Below are 14,653 nucleotides of genomic sequence, written 5' to 3' on the forward strand. Positions count from 1 at the left end.
CTGTTCCTCCCATGGAGGCTGGGTCACTCTGCTTTTCTAGGTCTTCCTTTGGTCCAGCTGAGACTTAGCTACAGTCATATTCAATAATGATTCTGTTCTCCTTGTGCAGAATGATGGCAGCTTTAGAAAATAGACGAAATGGTTCATGTAATGATGGCCTAAGGGTTTGCCCATCATTTGGGTTCCTCTGTTTGTCAGGAGACTGGGGTACCTGGAGGGCTCAAAGCTCTGTAATGTGATGCAATTATAGGTTTATTTGTCTGGCCCTTCCACTGGCTAAGACTCTTTTTCTGAGAAAGCAAACAGAATTTTAGCTCCGGAATATGAGCACCCAGGTTAGCACATTGGTAGGTGCTCCCTGAATATTTATAGACTAAATCGCTATTCAGATAATCTGAAATTTACATTGTGAATTCCATAAAATTAAGGTCCATTTTCTTACTTATCTCTGAATCCCTAGCATATTTGCCAACCATCCGCTGAGTATTTAACACGTGCCAGAACCTGCACTGGCACTGAGGATGGAGAGATGTGTGAGACAAGCAGGAAGACCTCAGATGGGGCAGAGGCCCATGTGCAGGTATCAGAAGAGAGCCTAACACCAACAGAGGTAGCAGCAATGCGGAGCAGGAGGCTGTTTTCTCCTCTCTGAAGTGGCTAAGAAAGGACTCATAAGATCCTTCGGTATTTTTTTTTTTTTTTTTTTTTTTGAGATGGAGTCTCGCTCTGTCGCCCGGGCGAGTGCAGTGGCTGGATCTCAGCTCACTGCAAGCTCCGCCTCCCGGGTTTACGCCATTCTCCTGCCTCAGCCTCCCAAGTAGCTGGGACTACAGGCGCCAGCCACCTCGCCCGGCTAGCTTTTTTTGTATTTTTTAGTAGAGACAGGGTTTCACCGTGTTAGCCAGGATGGTCTTGAACTCCTGACCTCGTGATCCACCCGTCTCGGCCTCCCAAAGTGCTGGGTTTGAAATAGAGGTGGCAGAAAGAGCTTCAGCTGGATGCTATTGGTGTGGTGCTTGCTGTGATTATTCTTATAGATAGCATTGACTGAGTGCTGATGGTGTGCTGGGTACAGAGCTAAGTGCTCTCTGAGATCATCTCATTTATTCTACTATAAGGCAGACTGCTTTGTAAGGCAGACTCTAATCATCCCCATTTTGCTGGGGATAAGTGAGGTTAAGTTATTTATTCATGTCACAGGCAGTAAGTGGTAGAAGCAGACGCTTTTCATTATTCCAGTTTGGTGACCTTGAATCTCGTGGTCTCTACAAAGCCTTCCCCTAATGATTGCACATCTTTGGGAATTCTCCTTGCCTTGAATTATCATGGTCCTCTGAAACTTTTGCTACGCACCATCCTTTCCACCATTGCACATTAGTGATGCTTCTCTAAGAGCTTAGTAGTGGCTAGTCCTACTACACAATCTGGTAATAATTTTTTTTTTTTTTTTTTTGAAATGAAAGAAGTCACCCACAGATGAGCACTGGCACAAAACACAGTAGCATTCTAGTCTCTTGCACATTCTCCTCTCACCTTGTTCACCACAGTAGCTGCAATGAATATATTTTAATCAGGTATCCTGACCCACATGTGTTGCTCCATTGTGATTTTGGCCAAGTTATATGACTTCTCTAAGATTTGATTTAGTTGTCTATACAAAAAGGATACTCTCTTCCTTTGGGGTGACTTGGGAATTACTGGATATGGTGCACATAACAGTAATCAGCTTTAATTTCCTGACTTTTTTTCCCTTGAGATAATATGTAAAGCTGAGTGTTGCTTCCAATAATAGGGGAAATGATCTAGTATTCTGTTTATACAGCAGAATGTTGATTTAGGAATATAATTAGACTTAGATCAAGAAATCAAGGCTCAACCAGACAGGGTGGCTCACACCTATAATCTCAGCACTTTGAGAGGTAGAAGTAGGAAGATCACTTGAGTTCAGGGGTTCAAGACCAGCCTTGGAAGCACAGTGTAGACTCCATCTCTCCAAAAGCAAAAACAAAAACAAAAAAAAAAAAAAAAAGAAAAGAAAGAAAATTAGTTAGGCTTGGTGGCATGTGCCTATAGTCCCAGCTACTTGGGAGGTTGAGGCTGAGACTGAGGCAGGAAGATCACTTGAGCATGGGAGGTTGAGGCTGTAGTGTGCTGTGATCACACCACCTGTATTAGGGTTCTCTAGAGGGTCAGAACTAATGGGATAGATATGTAAAGGGAAATTTATTATTAACACACATGATCACAAAGTCCCACGATAGGTCCTCTGCAAGCTGAGGAGCAAGGAAAACCAGTCTGAGTCCCAAACTGAAGAACTTGGAGTCTAATATTCAAGGGCAGGAAGCCTCCAACATGGGAGAAAGATGTAGGCTGGGAGGCTAGGCCAGTCTCTCCTTTCACATTTTTCTGCCTCCTTATATTCTAGCCTCACTGGCAGCTGATTAGATTGTGCTCACCCAGATTAAGGATGGATCTGCCTTTCCCAGTCCACTGACTCCAATGTTAATCTCTTTTGACAATACCCTCACACGCACACCCAGGATATATACTTTGTATCCTTTAATCCAGTCAAGTTGACACTCAGTATTAACCATCACACGTCTACACTCCAGCCTGGGTGACAGAGACCCTGTCTCAAAAAGACCAAAATCAAAACACCCACACAGAAAAAAAAGGCTCAATTCCTAACTTTAGCACCTATTAGCTATGCAATTTGGGACATGTAATTTATCTCTCTGTATTTTTCACCCTTTCATTCACAAAACAATTATTAAGCAATCCTTATTTTCGGGACCCCTAGAGCAATCAACAGACAGACAGAGCCCTGCTTCATGGAGCTTCTGCTCTCTCCTTGAACTCACATGCTGAAACAGACAGGGCGCAATGCCTCAGGTTGTTGGAGAACCAGGTAAAGCACTATGAAAACAAAGACTATTTTATAAATATAATTAATAGAAAAAACACAGTATTTGGAGTCAAAGGACTTGGACTTGAAGCCTGGTTTTATTCTTCCTGAGCTAGTGGCTTTGGAGTGAATGCAGGCGATTGGCTTTAATTTCTTTATTTGTTAAATGGGACAATACTCCCCTCATCACAGTATGATAGGACAGTTAAATGCAATGTCTGTGAAGGCATTTTATGAATAGGAAAAGAACCTGTGAATATCAGTCATTTGTTAATTATTAGTCATTTAAAATGAAGCATAGGGAAATCTCTTGCCTCAGAACTTAAAGTATGTCTGCAATCAACAATTGCTCAGAGGACCGTCACATTGGTAATTGATAAAGCATGTTAGGAAACTAGTAAGCATTGGTTAAAAGGTCCAGAGATGCCCACCAGGGTAGGCTGCCTGCAGAGCCAACAGAAGTTGGCTTAGTGATAAGCGATCTCTGGATGATACAGACGCATGGGTCACTCAGAGCCCATGGCTGTAGCTCTGGCCTTCCTAAGAATGCTCCTGATGCTTAGTGCATTTCTCACTATCAAGAGAAGGACAGTCCAACAGTTTCTATGGGGAACCTCGGGCTAGAATTCTCTCCTCCAGTAGAAGGCGAGAAATTTGCATAAGGCACCTCTTTTGTTTCGTTTCAGTTTCCTACGAGCTTGATTAGTGTGGTTCTCACCCTCTAACCCTCTAGTGCATCCTGATTTAAGGAGAAAATAAACTTCTCAAATACCCAAAGCCGAGGGTGAACTGCCTGCCCTGGATGCTGCCTGCACAGGCGGTGTAGCACCGTCTCCTGACGACCTCAGAGGGCTGCCCCAGGGGGCAGCAGAGACCACTGGCAGGGCTGAAACAGGGTCCTTGTCTGGGGAAACAATGGCTCATTGTGCCCAGGGGCCTGCTGTATTCTAGGCACTGTGACTGGCCAGGAGTGAGTGGTCGCTGTGCATACGGTACACAGACACAGAACAAAATTCATCTTTACAACACTCTAGGAGGCGGTCAGTTGCAGATCCTGAGTGAGAGAACCAAGGGACTCACATGAAGTTGAACAATTGAGCGTAACATGTGTCTTCCTCCATGCACAGCCCTTGCTTTAGATGTTATCTCAGGCAGGATGTTCAAGGAACAGAGGGATACATGGAGAAAGACAGGAAGGAGCTCCCAGGCCCCAGAAGTAAACCAAGGCCCCAAGGCACTGTGCTAAATGCCACCAGAGAGGCAGATGTCAAAGGTCAGAGAAACAAAGGTAACACCTAGCCGAGGGCATCAGGTCAGGCTTTTTGGGGGAAGGAGCACCGCCCTGAGTCTTGAGGAACAAGACTACGTCAGGTGGAAAGAAGATGACTGAACAGGCATTCCAGGAGAAGGAATGGTGTGAGCAGCGCTGTCCTGGAAAGCTGAAACCGTAAGGTGAGATTTTACCGAGAATCTGAGAACACTTGTGTCTATTTCTTTTGAGGGACATATTCTAAAACTGCAAGGTGGATAGGAAAATACAGCCAGCTATAAATTAACACAGTAATAGCAGTATACTGGCCCTGAACAAAAGAGAGCACAGCTATCTTCTGAAGAGCTGAAGCATGTCAATTCACCTGGTGCCCAGGGCACTTCCGACTTTGGAAATCCCGTTGACATTGATCGAGCTGAACCAGCCTGGCCTGAACATGATGACAGCCACAACTCAGCCTCTGCTCTTCTCAGACTGGACTGGAGCTGCACAAGCTTTGCCTGACTGCTTCACATGGTCTCCTGGAAAGTCAGATCTGAAGGAAAGAAGGCCACAGGGGGCCCAGAGAGAAGAAGGTGAACTTTAGGCCCTGGCTGGATCCGATTTGGAGTTGAACAGATTAAGTTCCAAGATTAGAACCAGACTGTCCTGACTGTACAGGTGTAGGGAAGTCACCTTAAGCTTTGCATGTTAAATTGCAGTCTCTTTATCTCTAAAATAGAGATGATGATTCTGCCTTCCAGGTCTGACGTCAGGATAAGAGGAAGTAACACAGGAAAAGCAACTAGCAAGGTGCCTAGTCAATGGGAGGTGCTGGAAAACATTAGTTTCCATTGCCACTGTGGAATAGTTAGAAGGAGGCAATCATATAGAAAAATAATTAGACTCTTTCCTATCCTCAAAATACTCAAGTTCTCTGACAATGGAATGTGATTATTTTTAATCAGCTGATTGGGATCCAGGATGACTTCATAGTCTTGTGAACCTAATTGAAACACATCCAGCTCTTATTGCTGTGAATTGGAGAACTGCAGGCTGCTCTGAACTCACAGTGACCCCTGCACAAATGACCATTTCATCAACTGCCTGGGGAGGAGGTTCAGAGGCATGAAAGGGAGACACAGGCAAGGACATAAGCTCATTTCCTTCTGGGGCTTGAGGAGTTCGTCAACAACATTTTAGTTATTCAGTAATGAGTTGCTGATTCCCTAGAGGCAAAACGGGTCTCATGCTTCCCTAGGGAGGCATAAGACTACCAGAAGATAGTTTCCCATCTCGTACCTCATCTCTTGATTTTACCGTCTGACCTTTTGAGTTTATCTTTGTATGGTTTCCAGCTCCTAATTGCATACCCTGGCATGACCCAGCCACCTCCATCGAGCCCTTCGTGGCACATGACTGCAACTTCCGGGTGTTTTCAGGCTGGCGAGAGAGACCCTTTTATATTTATCCTCTCGGCAGCACAGTCTTCTCTGCCACTGAAGATAGAAGCCAGGGTAGTGATTCCAAATGACATTTCAGATGTCACTCTTCAGCTACCTGAGATGAAAAATTGGGATTCCTGTTTCATACAAAGGAAGCTTGAAATGGTACCCAGGGTGTGGGGAGATGCCAGGACAGTGGAAGCTACTGAGTGCTGGGATCTTATAAATAAGTAGAGGCTCAGAGAAGTTTCAGTGACGCAGCTGGTGCGTCAGAGCCGGTCAGAGCGGGACTTAGGTCAGTGTGATCTCATGTCCAGTGCCTCTTTGTTCATCTCAGACTGGCTTCTGAGGCCAAACCAGGGCAGTGACAGCCGGAAGGAAGGGGAGGAGTGGTTCTAGAATTCCTTGTGGCATGAGAAGCGTGACGTGCCACACAACACGTCTCCTAATGCTGGGTGACTGTGAAAAAGCCTCTAACTATTTTATTATAAACCCCAGCAAATGCTGGGGCAACCTAATGACTTGGATTCTCCACAAAGAGAGAGCTTTTGGCACTGAAACAGAGACCTTCAATCCCCCTAAACTTAAAATGAGCCCTAAATTGGCATTTCAGCCCTCTTTCTTTGATTCTTTAGTGGTTTAACTTCGAAATGAAAACACAAATTTCTTGGGGGATTTTTGTAAACTGGTTGCAAAGAGCAGATGACCAGCTTCCCCGGCTCCTGTGTGTTTAGACCCCGTCATCACAGCCTGTGTGTCCGTCCAAGTCTCACTGCAGGGACTCAGGCAAAAATAGTAAGTGAGGTCAGACCTCAAAGGAAAAAAAAGCCCTTGTTATCTAAACAGAAGGAATCAAATCATCTTTTAAGTCTAAGGTTAAGAAATGCCTTACTCCTACTTGGATCTGTGTTTGTGGATGAATTACTTAATCTTTCATTCATTGCTACATGGGCTCAGAATGTCCTCTGCAGGCCAGATGCCAGGGAGGATGAAATGGGGGTCTGGCCACAGCAGGTTTGCTGTGAGGCCAGTGGTGCTTGAGCTTCAGGGTACCTCACCACACTCCTGGTCTCTTCCAAGGCCAGAGGGGCCTTGGTGATGTGGCACACGGTCTTAGGATTTTATAAAACACTTATATGTAACACTTACACATAAACACTCCCTCAAAAGGCTTTAACTTCCGTGAGACTTGAGTGCCCTCTAGTCCTTTCCCATGGGTAGCCTGGGTCTTGTGGGAGAGACATTCATGCAAACAAACGAATTCCCAAGCACATCAGAGGCACTAAGGTAGAAGTCAGGCAGGGCACAGTGGGACACAAAGGAGGGACCCCCGACCTGCTGAGAAGACTCTTCCTACATCTAGAGCTTGGGGCAGGGTTCCATCCTGTTTCCACGCCGCCAACTGGGTGGTTTGCAATTCAATGATGATCTAACTACCTGGAGTTAGTGTAGAACTCTACATGATAAAGGTTTAGGCCTCCACAAGACTGCCCTGACAAGACGCCAGCCACACTATGGGAGTCCCCAGGTCATTGCACTTCTATCCAACTGGTTATAAATTCAAGGGTTCCTGTATTAGTCCATTCTTACACTGCTCTAAAGACATACTAGACACTGGGTAATTTATGAAGGAAAGAGGTCTAATTGACTCAAGTTCTACATGACTGGGGAGGCCTCAGGAAACCTATAATTATGGTGGAAGGGGAAACAGGCATATCCTACCTGGTGGCAGATGAGAGAGAGAGAGAGAGAGAGAGAGAGAGAGAGAGGGAGGGAGGGGGGGGGGGGAGAGAGAGAGAGAGAGAGAGAGAGAGAGAGAGAGAGAGAGAGAGAGAGATAAAAGCCCCTTATAAAACCATCAGATCTCATGAGAACTCACTTGCTGTCATGAGAACAGCATGGGGGAAGCTGCCCTCACAATCCAATCACCTCCCTCCCTCCACATGTGGGGATCACAGGTCCCTCCCTAGACACATGGCGATTACAATTAAAGATGAGATTTGGGTGGGGACATAGAGCCAAACCACATCAGTTCCCATGACCCCCTCAGGTTTGATAATTTGCTAGAACAACTCACAGAACTCAGGCAAGCCCTGTACTTTATGATTACAGTTTTATTATAAAGGGGATACTTAAGGAAAGGTCTGGCAGAGAGTACAGAGCTCCTGTGCCCCCTCCTGTGGAATGGGGGTGCATTGACCTCCTGTGGAATGGGGGTGCATCGGCCTCATGTGGAATGGGGGTGCATCGGTCTCCTGTGGAATAGGGGTGCATCGGCCTCATGTGGAATGGGGTGCATCGACCTCCTGTGGAATGGGGGTGCATTGACCTTCTGTGGAATGGGGGTGCATCTGCCTCATGTGGAATGGGGATGCATCGGCCTCATGTGGAATGGGGTGCATCGACCTCCTGTGGAATGGGGGTACATTGACCTCCTGTGGAATGGGGGTACATCGACCTCTGCAGCACATCCATGTGTTCCCCAGCAGAAACCCCCTGCCCTTCCCAGTCCTCCTCATCAAGTTGTGTGTATTTGGCAGATGGAAGATCTGGGGTTCTTGAGCTGGAGCTCTGGCCCCTGGGTGACATCCCCTAAGCTCCTGGTAGCTACCAGTCCTGCTGGATGCTCTGCTCAAACCTTGGAGTTGATTAAACTCAAGAAAAGTAGGTGGCTTAGAAAGAACCTCAGGATTCCCCTCTCTTTGGCCACACTGAGCCTGAAAGCTGATATGATTCTGCTGGGGCTGGTGAGGGCAGGAGACCTCTTGTGCTGTCACTTTCCTTGTCCCTCTCTAGTACTGAGAGGGGAATGTCTAGGCAGTTTCAGCTTGACATGCACTTGTATTCTCTCTCCCTGTCTCCTTCCCACCATCCACTGGCATTGGACAAGGGTGAGCTTTTGGTCCCCCATTGCCATATCCTCCCCCACCCCAAATAGCAGCAAGCCCACACCTTTGCTGTCAGAGGAAGAATTGAAGAGGTGGCTTTAATAGGTGAACCTCCTTACACAGCACCCCATTCCCATGCCTGTGATCCTATCTTCCATACCTGAAGCATCCTTTTTTTAGTTTTTAAAATTAATTTTTAAATTTAGAGATAATTTTGATTCACATGCAATTGTAAGAAATGATACAGAGACCCTGTGGTGTACCCTTAACTCAGTTTTACCCAGTGGTAACATCTTGGACAGCTATAGGAGAATATCACAACTAAGGCATTGAGATTGATGCAGGCAAAACATAGAACATTTCCATCATCACAAAGAGCCCTTCTGTTGCCCCTTTGTAGCCACACTCATTTCTCTTCCATTCCTATCCCCTTCTTAACCCCTAGTAACCATTAAGCAGCCCTCCATTTCTGTGAAGACAGCCACTGTAAACACAGGTGCACAGGTTTCTGTGTGAACTTAAGTCTTTATTACTGTGGGATAAATAGAGGAATCCATTCTGTAAGATGTTCTAACATCCCCTCTGGAGGGCGAACACTTTGCAGAACCATGGCCAAGGTTAAGTACTTAGGAAAACAACAGGTAATACATTAAAAATTTAGATATTGCCCACTCAGACATTTATTTGCCTGTGTTAGAAAATATGATGAAGATATTTTTCCAATTGCATATAATAAAAATACTATGTAAGCATAATTATAGAAAAAAATCATTTGGCATTTAGTACTACTTTCCAAGCACACATAGGCAGGAATAGATCCAAAATCCCTGGAGAGAGTGAAGCTGGTAAGTAAGAAAGATTTATTCTTCACATGTTGAAGGGAAGTCTTTATTGCTATCCCTGGGCTGGTACCATCACACCAAGTATCAGGGAGAGACACCAAAGGAGATATTTTCCTTCCAGAGCTCTAATCACTAGTGAATCAATCCCTCCCTTTCCTTCCGTCTCCCTTCTTTCCTTCCTTCCTTTCTTCCTTCCTTCCTTCCTTCCTTCCTTCCTTCCTTCCTTCCTTCCTTCCTTCCTTCCTTCCTTCCCTCTCTTTCTCTATAACTTTGTTTGTCTATCTATTATCTCTGTCCATCTCTACCTGTCCATCTCTCTGTCTATAACTATCTGTTAATATATCTGTCTATCATCTATCTCTGTCACTCTATCACTGTATCATCTACTTATCTATCATCTATCTATATAATCTACCACTATCTATCTATCTGCCTATCTATCTATCTATCTATCTATCTATCTATCTATCTATCTATCTATATCTGTCCATCTATCTAATCTATAAATCACTACTACTACAGCTATCTATCTATCTATTTGTCTATCTCTATCTCTATTTATCTATCCATCATCTATGTAATCTATCTTTTTTTCTTTTCATTTTGAAGGACTAAAGGAGCAGAGGGAGAATGCTCCAGTCACGCAGTGCCCACTAATCACTGGGATAAGGACTATGCTGGGCAAGAACGCAGGCATAAATGTGAGTGGGATTTCATCTCCATGGAAACTCCTTCCAAAGGGGAAGTGGGTCTCTCTCTGGGTCTCTAACAGCCTCATCTCTGGAGATAGTGAGTGGCTTATGTCTTTCTTCCTTTCTTGGAGTCCTAATCCCTCAAGCATTTCTGGATACTGAGTTATTTGAGACCCAACACATCTAGTTCTTTCTCAGCTCTTTTAGAATTTCCTCTTTCCTTCATTTTTTTTTAGAGATAATATGTGGATAGAAAGAGTACTGAAAAAGACTTAACCCTCTGGTCTCCTCACAGCCTCCCTTCCTGAATTGCAGGCAGTATAAAAGTCACATCCCAAAATGATCACAGGACCAACTGCTCAGAGAAAAGTGATAGTTCAGCATTTCTGCATGGTGGCCATCACCAAGTGCAATTTATCCTTATGGTATTTTTTTTATTTTTGTTGAGGTATTACTGCATCTAGTAAAATACACAAATCTCTGAGGTCCTGAGCTAGATGGATTTCTTATATCAGTGTGTACGTTTGTAACCACTGTTCAGTCACGATATAGAACATCGTCATCATCCTGGATATAGAACATCATCATCATCCTCAGGCCCCTTCCTACTCAGTATGCACCCCCTCAGGGTTACCACTGTTCTGATTTCTGTATTCAGGCTGAGTTTTATACATTTAGGTTTAAACTATGGTTAAAAATTTATAGCAAAATGCATGCACAGCAACACATAAAAAGAGGAAACATTTTAGAGTAGTATAAAAATGTTAGATTTAGTATTTGATGAAGTAAAAAAATTCTGCAAATAGATGAGCTGCGCCCACTAGGAATCCATGAGGCAACAATGATCTAGATGTACAGATAGGAGACCCTTGGTCCAAAGGTACACGGAAGGAAGACATTTTGTAAATTACCTTTTGGGTGTGCACTTGTTATCCATATAATCCCCAAACTTCAGAGCTGGGAGAGAATGAAGTCAGCATCTAGGTTCATCTCCTTTCTTTATAGAGCGGGAAACGAAGACCCAGTGGAGCTACGACATTCACACAGGCCTCAGAGCATGTTAATACTGTGACGTCACACTGTCCATCCTTCAAGAGCAGGACATTGCAGTCTCTTCTGCTTACTTATCAAAGGATTAAAATAAAACATCAGTAAAAAATTGAGAGACTTGGACTGTTATGGGCTGAATCGTTCTCCCCCAAAGTTCATACGTTGAAGTCCTAACACCGAGTACTTCAGAATGTGACTGTTTTTGGAGATGGGGCCTTTGAAGAGGCAATTAAGGGAAAATAAGGTCATAGGGTGGTACTAATTCAATAGAACCCATGCCCTTACAAGAAGAGGAGTTTGGAATCCAGACATGAATAGAAAGAAGACCATGTGAAGACGCAGCAGGAAGACGCCATCTACAAGCTAAGAAGAGAGGCCTTAGAGGAAGCCAGCCCTGCCAACACTTTGATTTCAAACTTCCAGCCTCCAGAACTCTAAGAAAAATACATTTGTGTTGTTTAAGCCGCCAGTCTGTGGTACTTTATTATAGCAACTCCAGAAAACTAATACATGGGCTGACAAAAGTAGCTGGTAACTATTTGCTTATTCTATCTGTTCAATCATGCATTTACTGAGAACCTAATATGTGCCTAGTTATTCTGGGAGATGTTGTGTTAAGGAATTTAAATATATTAACTCAATTAGTCCTGAGCACAGACCTCTGAGGTAGGTATTGCTATACCCATTTTATAGATGAAGAAAGCAAGCAAGACAAACTGAGAGATTTAATCAAACTGACACACCAGCAGGTGGTAGAGTCACAGACATGTACACATGTGCAGTGTGGCCTGACAGAGTCAATTGTGGAAGATAGAAGTCAGCAGGGACATGGAAGAGAATAATTCTCCCAGAAAAGGAGTGGAGATTTAGGGAAGAGAAACTGAGGTTTGAAAAGTGAACAAGAGAGAAAGACCGAAGGTGGTGGTTAGTGGTATTTCAGTTTCAAGATATGCAAAGAGGCATGAAACAACACAGCAATTTGGGAGAATTGTAAGTTGTTGTGCATTCGTTCAAGAGAGGTGTTGAGTGAGAACACAGAGGCCAGATTACTAGGGTCTTGGACGATGAACTACTCTGGATGGAAGTGATCTCCTGGGCACTGGAAGATCCTGAAGAGGGTTAAGTAAGAGTAATCAGATTTGAATTTTATAAAGTATTCAAGGAAGTGTGGCAGGGACTGAGGTTAGAGGCACGCAGCCCGTTTTCCAGGATGGCAGTGGTCTTGGCATGAGAAGGGCAGGCTAGAACAATGGTCAGCATCTCAAAGGGGATGAAGAAGAAGGAAAAGGTATCTGATGCTGAGAAAACAGAAACCGCAAGGCTCAGTTTGCAGCAGATGAAGGAGAGAACGGGTCCAGAATCATTCCCAGTGTTTTGGATGACTTGGCCAGGAGGCTGATGCCAGACAGCAGGAGGGTTACAGGCAAAGGGGACGCACACTCTGGGACCCTGGGTCCCATCGTGCAGAGGCTGTTGGCTCTCTGGAACCTGAGCTCAGAAGAAGGATAGTCTAGAGGGGAGACAGGAGAGGCATCAGTGTAGAGATGGGGACCCAAGCCAGGAGAGCAAGTAAGATCCCACAGGATGCAGAGGAAGTGCAGCAGAGAGTTGGGGCAAGTTGGGGCAAGCTGGGGCAAGTGGGGACAAAAATCTGGGTGGCCAGCAGCATAGAAGAGAGGTAGAGACAGTGGAACCTGGAAAAAAAGTCTGGAAGGAATGATCTGATAAACAAGAGGAAAACAAGATATGAACAGTCTCACCAAAACCAAGGGAGATGTTGTTTGTAGGAGGGAGGTCTCCAATGTTAGCTGCTGTAAAGAGATGCCAGATGGTGAGGGCTGGACAGGTCTGGGCAGTGGCTCTATTGGAGAAAGTGAGCTGCACACCTAGTTTCATCCTCAAAAAGAGTGTTTTGTCTTTTATGATTGACATGATTCTCTGACTGATGTATCTAATTCAAACACGATTTTTTTTTCCACAAATGCACATAGAGCTTTCAATGTTACCCAGGTAAGCAGTGCAGTAGGCTGGCTGCAGGCTCACATGTTGACAGTCAGGTCCCACATGAGTACACGAGTGTGACGCAGCATTTCAGAACAAGAAAAAACGTGAATGAAATAAAGAACTCCAACTGTCAATTTGATACCCAGAATTTAAAAATTCCCCAAATCTTATTAGAAATCAATAAAACTATGCCTAATTAGATGCAATCCATCTTTTCTTTTGAGAATGTAGTTTCATGGTCTCGTGGAACCAGTTCCTCCTGGTGTAAACAGAGTTATTGAAATGCAAGAAGGATGCTGGATGTCTGTGCTTCTTTTTTTCTGAAAGGAACCTCTCAGTCCCTGGGTGACCCTGTGCTAATGAGTCTCCACTGGTAAGTTATCTCCCAGCCTGGACTCAGAGATGCTATCAGTTTCATTCAAGTCCCCACAGTCACCTCGGCTTCTCCAGGCTGCAACAACTACAGGAAGGCCATTAGCTCAGCCATGTGCCCTCCCTCCCCACACCACCCCAACCTGTCCCTCCTCTAATGTAATATTGCAGACATGCCTGGCATTCGTTCCTAAAATGTATTATTCTACACACAAACACCCTTTGATCAGCTTGACAGGAAAACCAGAAGCATCACGTATGTATTTGGTTTAGCAAAGCTGTAACGGGAACAGATGTCTCTGCAAAGACTATTTCAGAATGACCCTGAATGTGTCCTCTTTTTTTTTTTTTTTTTTTTCTGCAGAGAAATTGTGGCCACATTTTAAATAATTTTTTCCAACTTGGAACTCTGCTGAGAGGTATCTCATTCATTCTCAGCCAGATTCCTGGCTCCTGGGCCGCAGTCCCGCGCAGGCTATAGGTTACTTGTTTGGAAGCATTTTCAGTGAGCGAGGCCAGTCTGTGTTGTCCAGCTGGCGGGAGAGCAGCTGTGGACACATGGGGGAAATTGCACGTTTCTCCCTGTAACTAAGATGAGCCTGAGTGTCTCTCTTTCCTCAGGCAGCCAAGCAAACCTTCTGCTAGACCACACAGGCCCCAGTCACACTTACCTTGGGGCCCAAAGCACAATTTTTTAGCTTTTGATAGGAAGAGTGTTTTTCTCTCTGGTTCTGTGAAGTCTAGAACCATGTGGCAGATGAAGTGGTCACCTCAAGTGGGTCGCTGTTTGCACTTCATGGGCTTCCACTGCGGAGCCATCCCAGGGGAGGCCCAAATGTGAGGCCACAGACTGGGCTGCCCATGAGAAAAATGAACTGTTGAAAGAGCTGGACCTATTTGATTTGGACATCTGTGCCATATCTTCCAGGATATTCTGTCCTGTCTACATTGTGCCATTGACATGCCTTAGGTTGAATGACATGATAGTGATAACAGATCATGAGATTTTTCTTTGTTATTTTTATGTTATGAATGGTTTATTGAAGTGCAGTTAATATCCTCACTTGCTCTACCCTCCTCCTGCAAAAGATGATGATCCTATCTCTGCCCTCAAAATTTCTGGGTGAGGACTCTAGAGGCTGTGTGAAATTCTGGAGACTGTGCATTTGGTGGAAAGAATATGGAATTTGAAACTATGTAGTTGTG

General features: G+C 44.6%; 1 long non-coding RNA gene across 1 annotated transcript in view; it reads left to right on the top strand.

Annotated features, from left to right (window-relative positions):
• Positions 1 to 11,154, top strand: part of LOC115894214 — a 63,624-nt gene extending 52,470 nt beyond the window's left edge. The window contains exons 2-3 of the long non-coding RNA XR_004054238.1: positions 9,939 to 10,030; positions 11,027 to 11,154. This is a non-coding gene — a long non-coding RNA (uncharacterized LOC115894214). The remainder of the gene's footprint in view (positions 1 to 9,938; positions 10,031 to 11,026) is intronic.
• The last annotated feature ends 3,499 nt before the right edge of the window (positions 11,155 to 14,653 follow it).

Source organism: Rhinopithecus roxellana, chromosome 17 (genome assembly GCF_007565055.1).
Source record: "Rhinopithecus roxellana isolate Shanxi Qingling chromosome 17, ASM756505v1, whole genome shotgun sequence".
NCBI classification, from domain to species: domain Eukaryota; kingdom Metazoa; phylum Chordata; class Mammalia; order Primates; family Cercopithecidae; genus Rhinopithecus; species Rhinopithecus roxellana.